The following is a 25,275-nucleotide window of genomic DNA, read 5'->3' as shown; positions in this document are numbered from 1 at the left end:
TTTCACACATTTCATATTACACATTACATTTACTGGGAAATTGAATATGACTTATGTTTAAGGTTCTTTGCATCCGTAAGGTTCAATATTTACGTTAATTATACATGATTAGATACTTAGGTTAACTCTATGCATTCATTATTATTTACAGACTTGCATGGTACATATTACACACAGAGAGATTGATTAATACTTATGTTAAAGGTACTTTACATCTTAGGTATTTAGGTTAACACATAGTTTAACACTACGCATTCATTATTGTTTACAGGTTTGCATGGTGCATATTATATACATTACATAGTACAGCTTATATTTACTGAGAAAACTTGCATTGTACATAGTTCACGCATTACATAATACAAATTACATTTCTAAGAATTTAATTATTAATTAATAATATTAATTAATACTTGCATGGTACATATCATACATATCATACACATTTCATAGTGCAGTTTACATTTACTGACAGATTGATTAATACTTTTGTTTAGGGTACTTAATATTTATGTTTAAGGTACTTTACACCTGTTTGATTCAATTCTTACTATAAGTATGTATAGTTGGGTTCTTAGGTTAGCACATAGGTTGGCTTTACGCATTAATTATTATTTACAGTTTGCATAGTACATATTACACACATTGGTACATGTTACACACATTAAATAGTGCATGCTAATTAATTAGAATGGTACATATTATACACATTAAATAGTACTGTGAATATTGACATGGTACATATTACACACAATTACTGAGACATGGGGTATATTTGCATGGTACATATTACACACATTTACAATTTACAATTAAAAAAAAAAAAATACAATTGCTGAGAAAATTAGCATGTTACATATTACAATAATATTAACATGGTACATGTTGCACACATTAAATAGTACAGATTACAATTACTGAGAAACTTAATAGTGCTTAATTTCGTTATGTTCAGACTTGCAGAATTGCATTTACCTATTACCATATTCTGACTTGCATGACTATTATATGTTCTATACCCTATTCAAACTTGCTTGATGCATATACATTCATATTGCATGGTACATATTCTCACACGTTACATACTATATATTGCATTTACTCAGAAATTGTTTTTACTTATGTTTATGGTACGTTGCATCCGCAAGGTTCAATATTTTAATATTAATTAAACATAATTATGCATTCATTATTGTTTACAGACTTGCATGGTACATAGTACACACATTACATAATATTGATTACATTTACTAAGAAATTAATTAATAGTTTATGATATTAATTAATACTTGCATGGTGCATATTACTTGCTTATTATAGTACAGTTTACATTTATTGAGTGATTGATGAATACTTGTCTTTAAAGTACTTAATACGTTCAGACTTGCAAATCCAGGCTTGTATGATACATAAACATTCATATTGCATGGTATATATTTTACACATTACATACTATATATTGCGTTTACCTGGAAATTGAATATAACTTATGTTTAAGGTACGTTGCATCCGTTGAGTTCATATTTACGTAATCATACTTAATTAGGTACTTAGGTTAACATTATGCATTCATTATTATTTACAGACTTGCATGATAGATAGTACATACATTACATAAGACTGATTATATTTACTAAGAAGTTCATTAATAGTTAATAATATTAATTGATACTTGCATGGTACATATAACACACATTTCATAGTACATTAAACATTTAGTGAGAGATTGCATAGTGCTTAAGTTTAAGTGCTGAGAGTGTTAGCATGGTACATATTACACACAATTACTGAGACATGGTACATATTACACATAATTGAGACATGGTACATATTACACACATTTACAGATTACAATTACTTAGAATATTAGCATGGTACATATTACACGCATTTACAGTTTACAGATAAGTACAGCATTTACAGATAAGTCTTTGTAAATCTACTTTTGGCTTGAAGTAAAACGTTCTTCTGCCGGTTAAGCTGTTCGTCCACTCCTGCTGCCATTTATTGCAAACAATTTGCCGTAAGGTCTTTTTTAGATATGAGGTAGGCCATGGGATCTGTACTGTAGTAATGTTGTTCCCAGTGGCGGCGTCTTTTGCCAGGCCGTCTGCAAGTTCATTGCCATAAATACCTGTGTGCGCTTTAATCCATTTTATGACGTAATGATTGTGAGCATTTTCACGTAGACTTTTTTGAATGCCTGCTATTTGCGGGGAGGTATGTTCTGAATTGGCAATTGCTTGCATAGAAGACAGGCTGTCTGTATGTATTAAGGCTTTGGAGATTTTATTATTCGTTAGATAGCGTATGGCCTCGTGAATGGCGAGTGCTTCACTCTGGAAAACGCTGTTTTCAGTGCTGAGCTGCATCTGCCATTGGTGAAGGGGTTGTTGTTGTTCACTGAGCACGACAAAGGCGCTGCCTACCTTTTCGTCAATACGAGAACCATCTGTGTAGATGGAGACTTGGCCGGATGGTGCCACATATGCTGGGTTCTTCGTGAGGTGAATTCCAATACCCTTGATTGCTGGGTGTATATGAAGTTGTGAGGTCTTATTCTCAAACTGTTCTTGAGAGAAGGTAACGTAATCATAAGTAAGTGAAAGTCTTAACTGATGAACCTGTTGTGTCACCGCTTCTTCTTCTATGCGTAGATGAAGTGGTAGCACTCCTGCCAAGATGTTTAGTGCATCAGTAGATGTTGTCCTGAAGGCTCTTGTAATTGAGAGTAGGAAGGGCCTCTGTAGTGCAGACAGGTGCCGGATTTTCCTTCCCTGCATAGGGAAGGCCCAAATGGCCGCTCCATAGGACACCATCTTCTCGACGACAGTAAGATATAACGCTTTTTGTATGTGAGAATTAATCTTCCAATGAAATCCGCGTTGCATTCTGAAATGCTGTGCTATGATTGCTGTACGCTTCCTTAAATTAAGTATGTGCGGCATCCATGTCAGTTTTTCATCTATGTATAGACCGAGGTATCTCAGGACACGGACAATTTTAATACGACGATTGTTGATGCGGATTGTCGGTCTTCTAGTCAGTGATCCTCCCTTCTTTGCGATTAGTAGAATTTGACATTTGTGCTCTGCTACTTGGAGTTTTTGTCTGTTGCATTGCTGGTAGAATAGATTGCAAACTTCGTTTGAGTTGGCCTCCAATTCTGCTCTAGTACGTCCTCGGACAAGTAGAGCAACATCGTCTGCATATGCGAATATGGAGGAATGCGTTGGCAGTGTGAATTTTAGGACTGAGTTGAAGGTTGCGTTCCACAAATGGGGGCCTGCACAGGACCCCTGTGGACATCCTCTGGTTTGGGTACGCTTGATAATTCCACTGTCGCGCACTATTAGAAGGCAACGGTCCGTTAGGTAATGTCGCAAAGTAAGGAAAATATTGCGTGGACATTGAACTGTTCTGAGTGCTTCTAAAATTGAGGGCCACCACAGCATATCAAATGCACTTTTCAGGTCTATACTGATTAGAGCAGTATGATAGCCGTGGTTGCGATTATCGTGTATAGCTGAATGTATATCGTGGAGTGCATGCAGTGTTGATGACCCTGTTCGAAATCCATATTGCTTGGGGTGTAGATATTGGCCTCTTTCTAAGTGGTGTCGTAAGCGATTCATTAGAAGCTTCTCATATACTTTTCCGAGAGCCGAAAGTAAGCAGATCGGTCGGTACGAGGATGGATCTGAAGGATCGCGATCCTTTTTTAGGAATAATATGACCTGGCCGACCTTGAATGCTTTTGGGAACGTACCTGTTTGTAGCAGCTTATTAAAGAAGGCTCTAAAAAGTGGCAAAGATGCTCTTATTGCTGTTTTGATGATTTGATAGCTTATCCCGTCTGGTCCCGGTGCCTTGTTATTGGGAAGGAGTTTCAGGACTTGTAAAACTTCCTGCATGGTGAAGTCTGGATCGTCTGCAGTAGACGGAGTAGATTTGTTACTGCGTAGAGATTTATGATATTCCGAGTCGTCAGAATTGTCATCTTGACTAAAGACATGGTCCAGGATATTTTCTAGCGTATTTTTGGTGGATTCTTCCGTAATTAGTGATTGCTCTGATGGTATGAATTGAAGACGCACGGGTTTAAAGAGCTTGTTAGTGGCTATTTTGTGGTGCAGCCCGTAAATTCCTTCCGTTTCAGTACAAAATTTTTGCCAGGAATGGATCTTGGCCTTGATTATTAGCCGTTTATATAATGCTCGCTCTCTTTGAAAGATAGGTAGGGTAGTGCTCTGGATTTCATTACGCCGTTCGTGCTTTAATCTGCGTCTGAGCGCACGGCATTTTTTCCGTTGGATGGTGAGCTCTGTGTTCCACCAGTTAGTGGCGTTTAATTTCTTTTTGGATCTTGTTGGTAAGAGCTCTTCGCAGGTGTCATGAAGAATTTTCATGATGTCGTCGGTTAGCGATTCCATATCACTTTGTGTATTGGCAGTTTTTAGGACTGGGGTTAGATTGCTTAATCTTTGATCAATTTTCCGAGAGAACTGTCGCTTCTTATTTGATGACATGTTATAACGTTTAATAATTTCTATTTGTGGTAGGCTATTGAGTTTGAAGGTGATAAATTTGTGGTCTGATAAGCTATCAGCTTCTTCTACCTTCCAGTCCTGCACATGCTGTGCTATCGGCACCGTAGAGAGGGTCAAATCCGGCCAGCCAACAGCAAAAATTCTGTCAAAGGTTGGTGGAGAATCTATGGAATTATGGAGAATGAGATTATGTGTTGATATGAAATCCTCGAGTTGTCTTCCTCTGGTGTCGGTACTGCTGTAGCCCCAGTTAGTATGATGAGCGTTGTAATCTCCAGCTATGATGACGTTTGACAGCTTGGTTCGTTAGAGAACTGACTGTGCTAGTTCAATCGTGGTTTCTAAATCCTCAGCTGGGGAAGCATATTGCGAAATGAGAAGAAGTGAGAAGTTGCTGGCTTGAAGAAGGACTGCACTTAAGTCTCTTTGCTGCTCAATAATCAGAGGAGTCCAGTTAGGTTGACAACATACTAGGATAGCGCGGGGCGGTTGCGTCTTCTCTTGCTGCTGATATATCGTCCATTTAAGTGGGAATCCCACTGCTTGGCCATTTCGTGTGTATGGTTCTTGTGCTAGAATGAAGTCGATACTGTGCTCGATGGCAAATGCTACTGCTCTATTTGTCGCTGCTTGTGCCCTCTGTAAATTTATCTGTAGGAATGCAATTGGGCTCTGTGCTATATTAGCCGTATTTATTTTTTGGAAACTTTCGTCGGGACGTGAGGTTGCTGTTGAGCGCATTAAAGGCGCTGGCAGGCTTCTAGTACTCTGTACTGTCTTTGATGGTCTGCACTCTTCGCTGGTACTGCGGACAGTCAGGGTGGTAGGCTGGGTGGGTAAAATTATGTCTTGATCCATAGCGTGAGTTTGCGTCCCCGCAGTTAATGCACTGCGGTTGATGTGCATTGCATTCCCAAACCCCATGTTCTCCAGCGCAGAATGAACAGTATTGATTTTGGCTTTTGCAGTCTGCCTGCGTATGCCCGTACTGCTGACATCTGTAGCATCTCTTGATGCCAGAGTACTCTGTGACTTTGTGGGCCTGCCATCCCAAGAAGATCTTCCTTTGCTGCATGATGGCACTAAAGCTTGTGGGCTCACATTCGAATACCCACTTGACTTTTCCTTTACGTCGTTCTCTGAGACAGTGGAGGGGGGCATGTTTGTAGCAGCGCTGATTTCCTCAAGCACTTCCTCGGGTTTTGTAGACTCTGGCAGGTCGTGAATTGCACATCTTGGCTTGCGCTTCCGAGGTCTACTGATTTCCGCCGGGATTTCTTTTTGCTTGATGTGCTGCTCGAGAGCTGTGGCATCGTCGCTGGTGTTACAGATTACTTCAATGCCGCCTTTGTTACTTCTGATAATCTTGTCTATTCCAACCTGAATCTTCGTGAGGGGTACTTTGGCGTTGAGCTGCGTTCTTAGTTCCGCTTCTGTAATGTCGGGTTTCGGCCGTATGAAAAGGCTTTGTGTCTTTGTTTTCCTGACGATCTCAGCAAATGTCGGTCGGGTGGCAGTTGGTGGTGGTGTTGAGGCCTGTTGAGAATGCTGTTCCGAAGTCGGATGTTGCTGAGAATGTGCTAATTCGCAACAAAGCACGGTTGAGGTATTGACTCCGGTATCGACTTTGGCAGTTTTTGGTATAAAGTCTGGTCCTTTTATGGCCAGCGTTTGTAATGCGGCCAGAGAGTCTAGGAGGCGAGCACGGAGTTCAGTTGGTAAGAGGAATTTGGCGTTTCTTTTAGTGGTCGTTACCTGTCGGATGTCTTCGTAAAAAATGGAAATCTTTTCTACGTAAGGCAGATCTGAAGCCAATTTCTTAGAAGCGTCTAAGGTACTTTGTGTCAGATGATTCTCCGTCAGTTGTAAGGGCCGAAGGACGTGGCATGATTTGAAGGGAGCACCGTGATGGCAGTTATTGTAAACAGTCTATTCAGTGGTACTAGCAATTCGTTACAATAAAAAATGGAAAGTTCGCGTTACACTATTTTGCACAATTCGCTGATCACTGAATTCAACACAGTCACTACTAGCACTACTTTGCACACTAATTTACACTTACTAATAAACATTTGAAGAAGCCTTTTAAGTTGTATAAAGGACATTAATCAAATTAACAGTGAAATGTATACAAATTATAAATAACTTAATTAAAATGAATAATTAAAGACTTAAAATATGGTAATTAGATTAATTGCAATTAGCATTGTTCAAAGGTGCCGGGAACCTAGAGTACAATTAAAGTGCCGCTGTCTATACAGAAGCCTATAAAATTATAAAATACAAGAGTGCAATAAGACTATACCGGTAATTAACGCAATTACCAATTTAAGCACTATACTTAAATACACAGTCAAGTTAATGGGATGGGTAACAGGAGCCTTCTAGGCAATTTGAGAATTATTGAAATCGCACAATTTGTGCGAAGTTATGAAAAATTTAGCGGTAATTAATCAGCATGTGAATAACAATACATCACTAATTAACACATATTTACGTAGACACTTTTATAATTAATCGAGTTTCCGGTGTAGAACCTGAGGATACTAGACACCTATTTTGAGTAGTAAATAGTGTCAAGTATTGGCTGAAGCCAACCTGTTGGTTAATCTGCGATTAATAAATTAATTATAATGTCAGGCTGTCCTACCTTGGCTGCTATCTTCTCTGTTTTTCATCTGTAAAGCAGGAACAGTAATCCAATTAGCACTAATGAACCAGAATAGCACTTGCACAAACACAACTCACACTGCACTTGACGCTTATCTTCTGTGTATATATTAGACGCTTATCTTCTTCAGTTTTTCATACTAACTTCTTGAATTTTTGTAAGTCCAATAATTAATGCCACAAATTAGTAACTTTGGTTCTAATTGGTCGAAATTTATGAAATTTGGAACTTTTACTTCTTATTAGTAGAAAGGACGTTTGCTGTTGGAAGTAAGTTGATCCAGTAATTAGGAGTCTAATTAGGCAGATGGTGGTAATTAGGCCACTACCTCCTTTTTCAGCCGGATGCGAATTCCTTTAGGTGGTGAATCACCCAACGGTATTCTAACGGTCGCTAGCGTTGAAGCTGCTTCAAATACACTATTTGAAAACAGTAATTAATTCATATTTAAATTACTACTTAACCAAATGACGTTAAACTTATTCCAAATTAAAGTGAAAAACCTGGGCTATTCAATGGTATTAAAAATGAGCTGATCCGACTTGCAGTTGTTTTGTAGCGGTCCACAAAGCTGGTCAGGACGGTGAAAATGGCACTGTAATGCTAACACAATTAGTAAAATCTTGAAAAATTCCGTAATTAAATGCCTATTTGTCATACAGCCGAAAATCTTGTATCACCGTAATCCTTGCTGCTTCTGTTATCTAAATCAACTACTTTTAAGACTGCAGGATAATTATTTCCGTAGTTATAGACTGAATCGGCGGAGCTCAAAAAATACAACCTTCACTCTCTCGAAGCTTGCTGCGGCGATCTCAAGGTTATGTGAATAAAAGGCATTTATTTTAAGCCAAATGTTCAATCAGAAGTTTTTTTTATTGTGAATCACTCGCTAATGATACTCGGAACCAGCGGCCGAGCGGCAAAATCCCTAAACACTGGTAGTTTCGACCTGGGTTCGAATCCAGTCAAACTGACAGACTTTATGGAGCATTTTCGTGGTTTTCACCCTATGTAATGTGTATACAAGCCAGTTTCTTTTAGAAAGGTCCTACACGAAGGCATCCTTTCCCTTAGGCAGATAGCTAAAGTTCTTAGCTCTTGTTATAATCAAATAAACCCAAACCAAACCAAAACTTTAATGATACCCACAGAACATTTGCCAGTGCAAAATCGAATTTTCTAAATTTATATTTAATAAACATGCTTTATTAAAGTTAGTTTAATATTAAGGAAATGATCAAAAGCTAACTTTTAACGCTGATGTTTTATATCTTAAGTTCATATAAAACTATTAGAAGTATATTTTTTACCCTTTATTGGGTGGATATTAGGCCTTTTTCCTTAGAATGCCTTGCACTAATGCATCCCTTCCCATTGGCAGATACCCTCGAGTTGCTTTGCCTGAATCAACTAACCTTATCTTTTAGTGTTAGGTTTACCTTACGTTTATCCTAATAGCTTTCAAAGAAAATCATTACAGGCACAGGTAAGACCCTAGCTCATTCAGTACCACAGGTGACTGAGATATCGCTGAACCTAGCTTTCCACTCCTATTGGAGAGAAAAAACCCCGAGAGGCAGTCCGAGAGTCTCCTACCCCTCGCTTCCTACCACCTTTCTTGACTGGACTTTCAGCTTGATTAGTATTTTTATTTTCTCCTTTCCACACAGACGCTATAAGCTTACAAACATATGTCTTCTCTGACATTGGAGTCTGGCCCTCCAGTAATGCTGTGAGAGTCACTAAACACTGTACCGGTTGGGAGGCAGAAAATTCTTACAGTTACCCAAAGCGATATTATCGAAATGGCAGAATGAAACCAAATTATCAAACTTTATTAAAGTATTAAATAAATAAAAAAAAGTAGAGCGAAGCATGACAAACAAAATCTTTAACAAGTTGATCTCTCAACTTGTTAAAATATCAATAGCGCAAAATGTTCTTTTCTCAGCAAGTACCTCTCATTATCTGCTTTTAATGCAAAACAGAGTTATTTCCTTCTTTTTAAATATTAATTCAAAAGCATTCATTTTTTTGTCTGTTAAATTTCGTTGAAATGGAGGAATCTCCAGTTTTTATTACCACTTCTTTCTACAAACTGCTCTCAGTTTTATTAAAGCGCACACTTTTCTTAAAAATAAAGGATTAAAGTTTCATTTTAATACAGCTTTTATAAAAATTAATATAAATATTTATGTACGTCTTCCTTTTACTCGCATGCATTTTTTGCTCATTATAATGTAGAATATTTTTCACAATACATTGGGATAAAACGTAAATGCAACAAAATTTTATTCAATGAATTAGATTATAAAACTTAAATTCTTTACAAATGGAACATTTACTGTTTGCGGTGAATAAAAAAGTAACAGCAGATTTTTAAATATCAACAACGTTAATTAATGTATTTCCTGGATTAAAAAAAGCGTTTCTTTTCTACTTTTTTTATCTCCACACTTAAGAATTCTGGAAATATTATAAACCGCACTAAGAATTCTTAAAAACACTTCAGTTTTCTCATAAATTATTCCTTAAAATCTTTTTATACTTGTTTAATTTTTTAAGATGATTTCAAGGGTTCTGTCGATTTTTTTTTTACAGAATCCAGGAGATCTTTTAATTCTGTTCAGATCCGATTTTATTTATTTAGAATAAAAGAATCAGGTGTTTAGATGCATCCTTAAGTGCAGTTTCACAAATGGATTGCAAACAATAAAACTATGAGGTAAACACTAATGTAGCTAAATTTGATACTTAAAATAAAATGTCTTTTTGAACTGCAAAATTAGTAATTCATATATTTTGATAGGTGTAGAATTTTTAGCTTCAATATAAAAACGATTCTATTTTAAAGTTAATGTCCCAATTGGACAACAAAAATGCAGTACCAGCAATTATTGATACTGGTTCCAAGGTAAATATTCTTCCTTACAATATTTTTAAGGATATTGATAAAAAATTGGATGAAATCGAAAATAAATCTAATAGCAAATTATTTTCTGTATCTAATCACATTCATGTAAAAAACATTATTAAAATATCATGCAAAATAGGTAAACTCACAAATGATGTAATATTTTATGTGGCAAATTCTAATTAATGTAGAAAACATTAATGTAGAAATTCACATTAATGTAGAAAACATTATTAAAATATCATGCAAAATAGGTAAACTCACAAATAATGTAATATTTTATGTGGTAAATTCTAATTAATGTAAAAAACATTAATGTAGAAATTCACATTAATGTAGAAAACATTATTAAAATATCATGCAAAATAGGTAAACTCACAAATGATGTAATATTTTATGTGGTAAATTCTAATTAATGTAGAAAACACTAATGTAGAAATTCACATTAATGTAGAAAACATTATTAAAATATCATGCAAAATAGGTAAACTCACAAATGATGTAATATTTTATGTGGTAAATTCTAATTTAAATTATTTATTATTGTCATCATCTTGTGTTTCACTGTTCAAATTAGAATTGGATTTTCATAACTATCAAGTTTATCAGTTTAGTCAGCAGGTGGGTAAAAATGTTAAGTTAGATAAGGTTTTTCAAAATAATTTTGTATGTAAAAATGATATCAGTACTAAACAACCTGGTAAATATTTCGAAAATAGTGAAAATTTTGTATGTAAAAGTGACATTAGTACTGAAAAGTCTGGTAATTATTTAGAAAATAGTGAAAATTCTGATAGTAAATTACAAAAATTGTTGAATAATTATAATCATATATTTGCTAAAAGTAAATATGATGTTGGTCGTATTTAAAGTCTACGCATGAAAATTTCAACCACCATATATATAAAATTTTGTTAAATGAATAGATGACACAGACGCTAAAATTTTCCTTTGCTTTAATATGATAAAGTCATGGTCATATGCAACTCTGAACTTGCGAAATGTTAAAGAAAGACATAGGTTCGTGTTGTCAACGAAAACCTTGCGCAACAGCAGAACGGTATTTCGCGGTGGTTCGTCTCTTAATTGGACTGCAAATGCGTTTTCTTAGTATGCTATCTAAAATTGAATTTTTAACGCCAAAGTTACTTGATGAGAGATGTAGACGTTTTATCGGGTGAAGTTAACGAGAAGACCAGCATTTATAATAGAACATTCATCGTATATTTTCAAAACGTGTTTTATGAAAATATACCTATATGCGGAATTCTGAGCAGCGGCTTAGCCTTATGTATGCGCACTTGGTATGCCTCTTCTTGGTATGCCTTCGTATGCGTTCTTAAAAGCCGAGCTCGATAGAAAATTATTGAAGTGATGGCAAAATATGTGGGAAACAAAGAATTCTGGAAAACGAATCTGCAGATTTCTTCCAAAAGTAGCTAAGCTTCTAAGAAGTGGCTCAGCTCACTTTACTCAGTTCAGGGCATGGGCTCTTCATGACTTATCTGTATCGTTTTAGATCACGTGAAAAATGATCAGTGTTCATGTTGGGTGGCAGAAGATCCGGATCACTATGTGTTTGTTTGCAGAGAGACTGCAGAACATCACCTTAGATAGCCAGCCAGAGGAGCAATTACCCACAATGCACCCTTTATCCATCCCTGAACCACTGACTGGTCCAGCACTCTTTTTTGCATTTCTCAGCAGTCATCTTGCAAGAAACACACGCCGCCAAACATAGGCTTAGAACGTTGTAGCAAAGTTAATTCCGTCAGCGTGGTCACCTGACTGATGTACTGTTCCAGTGGATCGGTTGTCCTGCTATGGGTGGAAAGAAAGAAAGATACTAAATGGTATAATGAAGGCGTGAGAAGTTGGGATTTATCAAAGTATATATCTAGTGCTGAAGCTTTCCGATGAACCAAATATATCGTAAAATCGGCCTTATTTCGATCATTGGCTGTGATATCAGATTGACTCTCTTTATTTTCTAAGATTATAATAAGCCTATGATAGCAAATTTGATCTACTGCAAAATGTTAAAGAGCCATATTCAAGCAGCCGACTCATCAATCACGTCTGCCGTCTGAACGGAGGCGAATTAATAATATATACTGCACTTTTGGACACAGCCATTCTCGGCATCTTTACATAGCAGATCTGTTTCATCCAAAATATCCATTAAAATCAAGGCTATTTTCGAAAATGAACAAAAGTCCTTTGAAATTTTAATATCACTTGCATGATGAAAAAAAAATCTAAGCAAGAAATTTTAGAAAATAACCATTTTCCTTATAGTAGTAGTAATATAATTATTAATGTGAAGAGCATAGCATTGAATAGTTATGTAACCAGATGCAAGAAGTTTGCTTCTATAAGCTTATAGTGTCTCGTATCCCTTAGTAACATAAACTAACGAGCTCTAGATAGACTGTAGAGAAATTATCTTCTGGTCTTATGAGACAGACAAAGTCAGAACTGTGCAAATGACCCTTTTATTCAATCACAAAGAGTTCACAGACGACTCCACTTGGGTTTACATTAAGCCAACATTTTTGGCTTAACTTAACACGTAATGTTGAATTTAAATGTAATTAAACTAGCCTAAGGGCTCACAGGTCAATGAATCTCGCAGGAAGGCTCTGGCTCGTAGAAGCCGGCGGAACAAGGCTAATGGCTAGAATCATTCTGTGCCACAAAATCAAATCGCGCCTGAGTCAAGGTAACACCGTGGCCTTTAAGCAGGCATAATAAGCTCTACAGTCAACTTTCGAAACCTTCGCTTAATTAGCACTTCTTTCTCCCTTAATCTGAATAAACGCGAGCTAACTGATTTACATTCCGGCAGGAATGCGTGAGTGAAAAGAAGAGCGATTGGAAATTTGCTTAAACTAAAAATTACCTATTTGTCAAACTAAATAAATAAATCCTCATAAACTTAAAGTTTGTAGCATCAAAAATTAATAGAATTTTTTAAATAAGTGATAATAAAGAGATTTAAATATGAAATTCCGTCCTTTTTATGATTTTGTGATTTCGCTGAAAAGGCCGCCCTTTTGCATTAATAATGTCCAGTAAGAAATTTAATTTAAACTCCAGTCTTCAAACTTTAAACTTTTTACTAGTCCATTATTGCCAATAATTTCACACCCCATATGTATCAAATAATATGCCGGTAGTTTATAAAATCAAAGAATTCAAATAACTTTCAATTGGTGTTTCAAAAATTAATGTTATGCACTCAGATGCAAACGTGTATGTGGATTTTCGTCCCTTGATTATGTAAAATAAAAAAAAAAAAAAAAAACTCAATTTCAATTCTTTACAGCGAATAATTAAATAAAAATATTTCAAAGAGTTTTAAAAAACTGTTTTTTTATTCCTTGTCAATAATTTCACTTCTTTAAATCTGAATATATTTCCTTACATTGTTTTGTTAAACTCAAGCCAATTTCATACCTACTGTGAATACATACCTAAATATTTTGTTCCAGGGGATTTTTCTTCTATAATAAACTAAAAAATAAGAACTTTACTTTGATACGTTCTCAAATTCACATTGCTATTCGATTCCTTGGCAGCCATATTTGAACTATTCGCAGTTTTAAATCCATTCAATTTGTTCCAAATTCTTTATCTTTCTGGATAAACGTACTTTGATGCAATTCCTATTTCTATTACTGCCCGTATTTTCTCGAATTCTATAAAACCCGAGAGAAACTGAAAATATGGGCTTTTCGCTATCAATTGTAAAGTACGTTTTCTTTATAGTTTCGCATAGTATTCCTCGTACATTTGACATTCTCTCTATTTCATATAACAAAAGTACATCAAATTTGAAGCGCACTCAGATTTGTTTCACATATATAAAAATCTGATGCGTACAGCACATTACTTCCTTGTACGAAATATTAAATTGTATGCAGTTTTTTTCTGAATTTCATTTCATTTTATTGAATTGAGTTAAATGTACTTCGTCAAAAGCGCGTAAACCATAGTAGAATAAATGCACTCTTTAAAATTCACTATATTTATTTGCTTACCAGCGGCCGAGCGGTAAAGTCGCTGAACACTGGTAGTTAGGTCCGAGGTTCGAATCCCGCGAACGGGCTGGCTGCATGGGTGATTTCGTGGTTTTCCCCATGTGTAACGTGTATACGAGCCAGTTTACCTTAGAACGTCCTACACAAAGGCATCCCTCCCCTTAGGCAGATAGCCCTAGTGTGCTTTGCCATAATTAAATACACAACACCACAGCACCATCACTATATTTATTTACCATAGCGACACTCTGGCGCTAGGTGCACTTAATAGCGTTACATCTCATTCTATTTGTAACTCAGAATGGACAAAAATTTTATCATCTGAAGAATTATCTAATCGTTGCCACATATTCTATTCAAATACTATAATAAATCTAAGATGGTGTATAAAAGATAATAAACAAATGAAAAAGAAAAATTATATTGCAGACGAATCAGCGCCGCTTACCTAATGCGCATGCGCTACTCGTAAACATTCTCCTTTGTCCGAGACAGACTGGCGACAATATTTGATGCTAATACGAAACACTTATTTCCTCGAATTTAATTAAGAAGATATTTCACATTCGCTTCGCGGCTAGGCAAATATGCATAAAAAATTAAAATATCTTCATTAAAAACTGAAAAATATACAAAAACATAAAACACCAACCAGAGTTAAAACAATAAAAAAAAAAACTTTTACAATTAACATTACGCAAAATCAAGCAATTGGTTCAGCAGGTGCACAAAACTAAAAGTTTCCTTTTCGTCCCACTGGGCAAAAAGGCACTGAAGATGCATCGCTAATATGCTAAGTTTCAAATGTAAACAAATATGGCTGCTATGTTAATAAAAATTAGGCTTACTCGCACTTAAACAACTTTTAAATTGTTGATAATTTTACAACAATCGCATGCAGATTAACTCAAGGCGTAAAAACCTTATAGGAAGATAAGAACAACATAATTCAATTACTTTGAAAGCATTAAATGCGAAAATTAAAAACCAAATTTTACGAATAAAAAAAACCTGAGCTCACGAAGCCGGATAACAGAGTGGGTATATATATATAATTATATATTTTTGGTGCTGCCGATTGCAACCAAAATTGGAGGTGCACAACTACACGTTATAACAGTCATACGTGCAAAAATTCAACATTCTATGGCTACTGGTTTTTGAGTTAATCGAGATACACACATGCATGGTTTTCTGAGTTACGCGAGGTGCTACTGATTTTTGAGTTACGCGAGATACAATGTATCTCATGTAATACGTATATATATACGTATATGTATTATTGTATGTATACATACGTATATGTATACATACGTAGGTACGTACAACGTAGGTATATACAGACGCCACAAACTCATCTGAATCCACTTCAAATCAGCTGTTTAGTGCGAGTAAGCCTAATTTTTCTTACCATAGCAGCCATACCTGTTTACATTTGAAACTTAGCAGAATAGCCGAGTGGGACCAAAAGGAAACATTTTACTTCGTACAAGAAAGTAAAAATGTAGCTTTTAAAAGAGCATTATAATTATTATACTATTAATTATTTATATACATAAAAGCTGAAATATTCTTTGTAAACAAAATCCAAACATTCAAAAGCAATTTACGAATTTGGATGGATATGGATACGTTATATAATGAATATGGATAAGAATAGGTAATTTTGGCGGGGCTATTGGCTTCTTATTCTCTAAAGCGGACGAAACGTACAATAGTTTTTGACGGAATTCACCCGTCTCGATATTTCATGCATGTCATTTCTGTGACATGTTACCTTCAGAATAATTGATTTTAATTTGAAGCAGATTCTACTAACTAATATCTAAAGATTTATTCATTTTGTTCATTTTCTAGCTTTCTAAGTGACAAGTGATCGATAAAATCGAAAGAACAGACTGGCTATTCAAGAGTGGAGGGATGAAAAGAAAAAGACCCATTCCTGAGAGTTATATATATGTCGTTTGACCTTATTTTTCTGATACAGTAACGCCGTGATAACCTCTTCATTGTATTTTTATCACAATACATTCCACTCATGTCTGTCAACTAAGGAGAAAGCTCCACTAAATGGCAAGGTTGCACCCGCACTACTTTCATATAGTAATGTTTCGTACATCTAAATGTGTATCTAATGTTGTGTACATCTAATCATATCGGTACCGTGATAAATTTGCAACAAGTAAGACCGTGGAAATAAGGATATGATTCAATAAATAAATTTTTAAAAAAGAAAACCTGAAATGTTCTAGATAAATTACGTTCAAGGCGACGTTTTTTTTAACATTTTGTGTGTTACATTTATTAATTAAATATCACATTCTTTGCACTTAAACCATAAAATTCAGTTCAACAGCAATATCGCAAAATAGTTTTAAAATGAGCATATCTTTAGAATTTCCGATACAGAGACTCACACGAGATACAAATGTGGTGTTTTATTTATTTATTTATTTATTTATTTATTTATTTATTTATGTACAACTTTGTTATGGCTCACTTTGAAATCCTTTAGTTTGTTAATCGAAAATTCGTTAAAGTTTTACAAAATAGGAAATCGATCATAAAACAAATTCCAAATTTCAAATTGGGTCTTCCACATGCCCATATTCGTAGGAGGATGACGTCATTCAAAATTCGATAACTCTATGTACCGTTGTTTTATCACAATGCGAGAAATAGACATACATTTATGCAGATTCTTCATTATTTAATTTCTTTAAATATAACACAGGGCGATAATACTTTGTGGCAACAGTTTGAAAAGTGATTCCCCGTTAGTAGTGAATCCAAGCAAAATCGCAAAACGAAAACAATAGTCCTTCAGGAACAAAGCCCTTTTGGGCTAAGAATTAACCGTGTTTAGTATCGTCAAACCGAAACCAATGGTTTTTCCATTCATGTTTTTATGTCGTTCATGGCAAAAACCTATGTTTAAATAAATTTAAAATTCTATGAATCATTTTTACTTCTGATTGTAAAGTACTGAAAAAGCACTTTTATAATGACCTCCCCCGGTGCTTACTCTTTTGCTAAATAAGAAATTTTATTGAAATTTGATGCCATTTTTACTTCCTTGTAAGTAACTGTAAACGCGAAAAATTTCGGGTATGATATTTCAGACTAAATATCCATTTTGAACCCTCTTGAATCCATTTGAACCATGCTTTTGTGTGATATATGTATGTACGAACAGAAAAGTTTCCATTTCCCAAAATGGATTGTAAAACGGATTTAAAATGGATTCAGAGGATATGTTTTTCTTGGCGACTGTACGCACGTATGTATATATCTAGCATAACTCAAAAACGAGTAGTCTCAGAACGTAGAAATTTTGTATATGGGACTGGTATAACATGTACTTGTGCACCTCCCTTTTTCGTTGCAGTCGGCTGCATTTTCATCCAGTCACGTATAAATTTATACATTTTCTCACTTTGTTGCCTGGTTCGGTAAATTATTTCTTTTCTTATTCTTATAGCATGGTAAATTGTGCATTTTTGTTTTAAAAGTGATTCGACTATGCTGTTCTTATGTTCCGGTTAAGGATTTTATGCCTTTAGTTAATCTGAACGCAGGAATTGTAGAATTATCAACAATTTAAAAGTTACTGTAATCAACAATTTATAGTTTAATATATGTACGCTAAATACAAGGTTGTTATTGCAATTTTGATAGTCATATTGGCGTGTTTCTCTTCTATTCTAATTTAAAAGTTGTTTATGTGATATTAAGCTTAACGAAATCGTCATTTGTTTATAGGTAAACTTAGTAGAATAATGAATCCAGTCATTTTTTGCACCAGCTCCAGCGTCTTTACGCCGAGTGGCACCAAAAGTAAACTTTCCATTTTATGCACCTAAAAATTTGTCTTCCTGCTCGCTGGCCGATTTGCTTGTTTTGGGGCAGAAATTGTAACTTTAACTGTAAAAATATTTTTAACTGTATATAGTTTTTATGCCGCAAAGTTGCATAACTGAATTAATTGAATGAGAAATACATCTGTAATGGAATTCGAGGAAATAAGTTTGAAGGAACTGCAGCAGAAAAATATGCACAATTTAATAATAGGCCGTACAAGGAAGTCACGTGTTGTCCACAACTGATTTTTTACATTTGTATTTTACATATTTATCGCAGCGCAAAACCAATGCAAAAATAAAAACGTAGCTATTGAAATGCTACAATGGATTCACAATGATTTCAATTACAGTTTGTAAAAGGTAAATGTTTCAAACATTAGAAAATTCTAGGAACACTTATAAATTCGCAGTATGGAGTAATTTACCACTATGGGTAATAGTGAATAAAAAATTAGCATTTTTTACGTATAACAATAGCGACATAAAATAAGTCTTATTAAATAGTAAAGATAAAATGAAAATTGTACCATGTGTCTAATTGTTTGAGAAGCTAGAGTACATCTTGAATTCCAAAACTTTTCAAATCTCGTTCAGTAACCTGTTTTGCAGAAGGAAAAAAAACATATAGATATGTAAAAATAAATAAATAAATAGCAGGAACTTCATTAACTCTGAAAGATTTTTATTGATCATAATCGTTTCTCATATTTTTAATAACAATCAGTGCAATATGTTAAACTAGAACTGTGGACCTGATTTAGCCAAAAGTACAAACACCCATCTCCTAAATTAGAACAATCTGTAAAATAGTTTTATACATTGTTTTTTACCGTAAAAGATTAATACGTTTATACTTGTAGAGAAATTATTGGCATGATTTATTCTTAAATTCATCAGTAAATGACTTTTTAATTTGTTATAATAATTAATATCAAAATTACTTGTAGTATAGAATGATTGTGATTTTATAATGTATGCAATTCTAAGGCGGGATCTTTGATCATCAGTGACAGAATTTAAGGTATCCGACCATGTCCGACGCAAAAATTTCGGAAAATAGTTCAAATAAATCTGTTATTGGTTTTATATAACAAAATGTTACTTATAAAAGAAACAGATGATAAACACAGTATTATATAATTTTTGGCCTTTTTCTTACATTTTGGGTTAAAAATATGTAAAATTTCGGGATTACTAGAAAGGTTCCCACAAAAATACTTATCATTATTTTGTTTTTATCTTTGTCACTTATGTCTACTAAGATATAAGGAATTAAATGGATTAAAATCTAAGAGATAAAGAAAAATGTCTATTAAACATGCTTGCCTGAGTACTTGCACTGGCTACTATTTGAGGAATTTGTCTCTTTTTATTTACAAAATTGTCTAAAACATTTTATATATGTACATAAATCTTAATTAATTAATCTATTTAATTCACAATATTTCAGAGAATATTTATGAAAGTTTCAGAAAATTGATATAGTAATATTTTAATTAAAGTTTTTTCCGTAACAGAAAAGTTGAAAAAAGTCACGTTTTTCGAAACGTTGGTTTAATTTAATGCAAGCACAAAGAAGTGGAATAGAAAATGTTGCCAAGTATGAAAATTAAATTACAAAACTAATCTTATTCACGAGCATTTAGTAACAAATAGAAAGGTTCAAAATCATCGTTTGAACATCACCAAAAGTATCCAAATGAAACATTCTCATTTTAAAGTTATTTAGAGTAATCTGTATACCTTTAGAAATCAACCGTCGTGTTCTTGAAACAAAAACATTCAGTTCACAGCGTAGACTAAGAATAGTTATAATCCTGCTTCTAATAACGAAGAAACAAAATTAAAGTAGTTTTTGGATGCTTAATGCATAAGCTTTGAAATAATTTAACAAAAATATTTTTAAAAATTTGATAAAGTTGACGATTAGAACGTAGTCAAATACCTTAAAGCGTTAAAAGGAAATTAAGATATCAATTATATTCAAGCTGTCATATGTAATGCACAATACGGATAATAAATGAGCAGTTTAATTTGAGCAGCAAACTAATTTGGGACATATCAACGAGAAACGTGTTGAATTTCAGAAGATATCAGACGAAATTTAGAACAAAATTTCGGTTTAATTTTACTTACGTGTCAATTACCAGCAAAATTGCGTTATGATTATTATGCTACATAAGATCGCATAGCCAACTGAACCAAATATATTCAAATTTGCCCACAAACCTAAATTACGGAAATTAGTTAAATATTGCTTTGTATTCGAGTAGCTAGGAATTTATCGTTGCTGTGGATTGAAGCTGAAAAAAAAGCAAGGACTTAACAAGGTGTGTTATGAAGCTACTGCACCAATGTTCTGTTTCTATACTTTGCCGTAAAAATCATGGGCACCAATGCAGTGTTACTACTTCCTCTTAGGGAGGAAACTAATGCAGTGTAGAAAGAAAGTGCGTAATGTTCAGGATGAAATCTCAAGTCAAACTGAGTTAGTTTTGGTTCTCAAAGCATTATAATTGGATAGTTAATATTGCTGTAAAATTATTATTGGCTGCTTGAGTTTTAGTTCAATTTACGTCACCAGAATTACGTAAGAATCATATGACATAGAGTTTTCTCGAAATGACGCAGTGCAAATAAATGTTGCTATTTTTAGAATAGAGAAGGGAAATTAATTTACGCTGCTAATTTAATCTTTTACATATTCTTTATTTTTCTTACATATCCTCCCTTCAAGAAGAAAAAGACGTAGCGACAGAAAAGCTTTTTAAAGAAAAAGCGTTAAAGCACTAGCAAATGAAGGAAAAAAAATTGGATCCTATAAAGTATAACTTATGAATATCAATTTTTTAAATAAATTTTTAATTGTTTGAGTCCTATTGAATTTTTCTGCATTTCTGTTCAAAAGTCTTTTTTGTTTGAGAATCCACATAATCATAATTCTTCAGGTAAGATTCTTATCACAGAATATCACAAAATAAACTTTTACATAATCATTACTTATAATTAAATGTAACGCCTATAAATATTTATGATACTAATTTCCATACTGATAAATTATATTTTAACACCTAAATATAATAAGAGTAACAGTTTCAGAAATTATGGTTTCACCATTATTATTTTTCATTTACAATTCCTGAATTTACCAAACCTGAAGTCCTCGCAATACTTCTAAACAAACATATCCATCAACAGTGCTGCCCTCTTGAGCTAACCAGTGTGTTCTCTGCACTGGTGGCCCAGGGTGTCTAGGCAGTTACTTGAAAAGGCCTAAGTTCCTTTCATAAGGCAACTGGCATTTGAGAACTGCACTAATACATTCTACAATAAAAAAAGTATAATAATATTTAAAAAAATTACACACACTCATAAAATGAGACCCTCCAACATTATCTTACATGAAGAGGGTAAAGGAACAACTGTACAGAGGTAATTACAGACCTCTGTTTAGGAACCAGTACTCCCTCAGCATCAGCATACTCTATACTTAACACACAATCACCTATAAATTTTAACATGTATTTACCATAATTTCGTATTATTTATCTGTACTAATTTCACTTATATTTTACATCAACTTTATTTTTAGAATAATTACAAAATTCATATTCAAAATTTTCAACAAAATTTCAAAAATATAATAACTTATTTTAACATCCTTAATATAAATAATTTAAAAAATCTAAGAATTCTTTACTTGCTTTACTAAATTATTAAAATTAAAATTTCTAATATTATTATTAAATTATATTTCTTTATATCACAGTGTTCATATTTAATGTCTAATTTATTAAGGAAAAAAATATCAGTTCCCAATGTAGATTCATTTACGCAAAAGCAGAAGCAAAAATTATTTTCTGGCACCTAATTTAAGTGCAAATTTAATCCCATAACTGCGAAATTATTCGCATAATAGCCGGATCAAGATATGCAGTTCGATGATTTTGAAAGCACTGGAATGATTTGAAAGGTTAGCACTCGGAAAATATTCGTCATTTTACTGTCAACAAACGCTGGCACCAGATTTCATTTTTCAGCACTCGCTGCAAATGTATTATTTGACATTTTTTCGCATTTTTATATTGTTGCTGAATTACGTTGCCCTTATTAAATCAGGGCCCTTATTAAACCAGGCTTCGAAATTTAATATGCTGGATTAAAGTTCGAAGCCTGGATTTTGACTTTAAATACATTTGTTTTGGAACGATTCGGTGTAGTTGACTTTCTCATTCCAGGTTGCGTACATAGATTGACGAACCCGTACATATACTGAAGATACAGACATTAATTAACTAACACAGTCGCTTTCACAGTCATAGCCACAATTTGGATGATAACACTTCTGTGAAGAACAGGCACATTTTGATGATTTAAAACACTTTTTTTCTTCTAAACATTTAAGAGATGGCTGCACACTTCGTTTTCATTGACGATAGCACTTTTGGACTTGCAGGTACTCGATATCCATTATAAATTTCCATTACACATGGAAGTTTGAGGAGATGGTTGGTTATTGCAGGCATTTCTACTGGAATTCCAATGCGCAAGACATGCGTCCTGTCGACTCAATTGTAATATATTCAGGAGTAAAAATTTTGATGGCGTAGAAGTTTTGATCCATAATGACTAGGAAATAGGAGGCGAAGGCAGATTAAATCTTAAGTTTTTTATTAGCAGCAAAAAAGAAGAAGACAGACTGCAGTCCAGCTAAGACAAAGCGTAGAAAGCAAGTGCGTAATGTTCAGGATGAAATCTTAAGTCAAACTGAGTTTGTTTGGATTCTCAAAGCATTACGACTCGATAGTTAATATTGCTGTAAAATTATTGTTGGCTGCTTGAGTTTTAGTTCAATTTACATTACCAGAATTACGTAAGATTCATATGACATAGAGTTTTCTCGAAATGACGCGGTACAAATAGATGTTGCTGTTTTTAAAATAGAGAAGGGAAATTATACGCTGCTAATTTAATCTTTACATGTATATATATACTTTCAGTGCGGCCTATTCCAACCAAAAAGAGATATGCACAACTGAATGTTATAACAGTCATGTATACAAAATTTCAAGTTCTGAGACTACTCGTTTTTGAGTTATGCATAAATTGGATTTTTCATTGGTTCATTATAAACGGGATATTCACTTTTCGTGTTGTTGCCACCAAATATTTTCGCCCTGTATTATTTTCAAAGAAATTATTTACAGAAGAATCTGCATTTATTCGCTTTGTAAAAGGACAATGGTACACACTGCTGAAAAAAAACAACGGGGGGGGATAGTTCTATATCTCTCGTTCTACTGGACTGGTTGACGAAATTCAACTTGCGTTTTTCTTGTCTCAAAAGTGCGGCTTAGGATATGTATTAAATTTATATATAGCGTTGCTTTAATATAGGTATTTTGATACAAAAATCGAACTTTTTCAGAAATGACATGCCAATTTTTTTCCATATTTCAATTCTACTACTCAAATTACGCCAAACTGCCTACTTTTGTAAAAATCGCACGAGTCGTTTTTATAAAATTAGCTCTGAAAATTTTACCTTCTCAATGTTAATTGAGTTTGGTATATACTCGTATGTATAAGTATCTGTTTTTTTATTAAACTTATTTGATTCTTCCTTTCGCATTTCCAAATTTAGATTCATTTCAAATAACATTCCCCAGTCTTTTTTATGATTAATTTTTAAAATTTGTATTTTTAAATCATTTTTATAAATTTTTCGAATGAATTATATCCCATGGCATTAACATCAAATGGGGTTTAGGCACTTTGTTAAAGTTATTTGAAAGTGGGAACGATGTGACTTTTTTTCCGCTCATCCACAATGTGATTTTTTTCGGGTCCTGCCAAATAGAAGAGAAAGGAAAATAAGTTGCTATATATTAAGAAGTTCGCCAAGTGAGTTATTCTTGACGCAAACCTAAAAATGTGCGCTAAGACAAATTTTAAAATTTATAAATAAATTTCTCACCAAATTTTACAGAATTTTATATTTAGGCATAATTTGAGCCGTAGAATTGAAATATGAAAAAAAATATATATATGCTAGTTTAGAAAAAATCCGAATTTGTGTCAAAATGCCTATGTTAGAACAATGCTATATATAAATCTAATATATATCCTAATTCGCTTTTTTGAGACATGAAAAACGCAATTTGAAATTCGTCACTTGTCCCAATAGAACGGGAGATATAGAACTGTTCCATTTTTTTTCCCTCAGTGTACATAGAGCCATAAATTTTCATATTTTCATTTAAATACCTATGAACATTGTGTAGTATTAAATCTTGTTCAAGAAAAATATTTTGGTGAAATAGCTAGCTCCCAGTGGGAAGAAACTAATAATAAAACTATAAAAATTCAGGGTGATGCCAAAACATAAACATATGCCAACAGAATGCTTAAAAAGCCTTTTAATCACTGACCCCAAAAATTTTCCATTTGGCTTCACAGATTTCCAGATAGAATGTGAAATGCAATTGTGATAAAATTCACAAAGAAGCATGTCCTTATTATTCTACATGGAATTCACCGATATTGGCAATACTAGGAAGTATTATTTTCCAATCCTAACTGGAAAGCATTGCCAAATACACCTTGTAAGTAAAGGATGCCACCTGTAAGATGCAATACAAAAATTCACGGAATTTTCTGCTAAAATACTATTTGTCTACCTTTGAGCCTCAGGCTTCACGACATCTTTAATAATAAAACATTATACATCGAAGATTCTCAAATAAAGATATTTTTATTTACCTAATATATATATACTCGTATTTCCTAGGGAGATCGAGAGAATACAACATTTTAATGTATAACTTTCTAAGGAACATGCTTTTAGAATAACAATAAGCGAAATTAAATAATGTTGCCACTCATAAATTGTGTTAATAATATATCGTTTGTATTTACATAAAGCTAACATGTTTGTAATAAAATAAAATAAATATATACTTAACAAGCGGACGATATCTTCACTTCCATAATGAATAATTTGATAAGTCACGAAGCACATACGGTAATGTTTCTGCTTTGTACATTTTTTCATACATTATGGGCATATCCCACATTTTCAAGTACAATTGTATTTATAATATTTCCCAGGAACTGTGTATTCATTATTATTTTATATGTTGTTGTTCTTCTATTATTAGTTTACTTCTTCTATTCTTATTCATTATTATTTTATATATTGTTCTTACGATTTTTGCGTGTATTCACTGTA

The 25,275-nt window shown here is 33.6% G+C and overlaps 1 protein-coding gene across 1 annotated transcript in view; it reads left to right on the top strand.

The window, feature by feature from the left end:
• LOC118188757 (hemicentin-2-like) overlaps window positions 1-25,275 on the top strand; it is a 425,265-nt gene that overhangs the window by 109,720 nt on the left and 290,270 nt on the right. The gene's annotated exons all lie outside the window — the stretch shown is intronic.

The sequence above is a fragment of the Stegodyphus dumicola genome, chromosome 4 (assembly GCF_044657685.1).
Source record: "Stegodyphus dumicola isolate Sdum_Otavi_A_Nest chromosome 4, ASM4465768v1".
Classification (NCBI taxonomy): domain Eukaryota; kingdom Metazoa; phylum Arthropoda; class Arachnida; order Araneae; family Eresidae; genus Stegodyphus; species Stegodyphus dumicola.
Note: the sequence above shows the minus strand (reverse complement) of the source record. Positions and strands in the feature narration are given on the sequence as shown.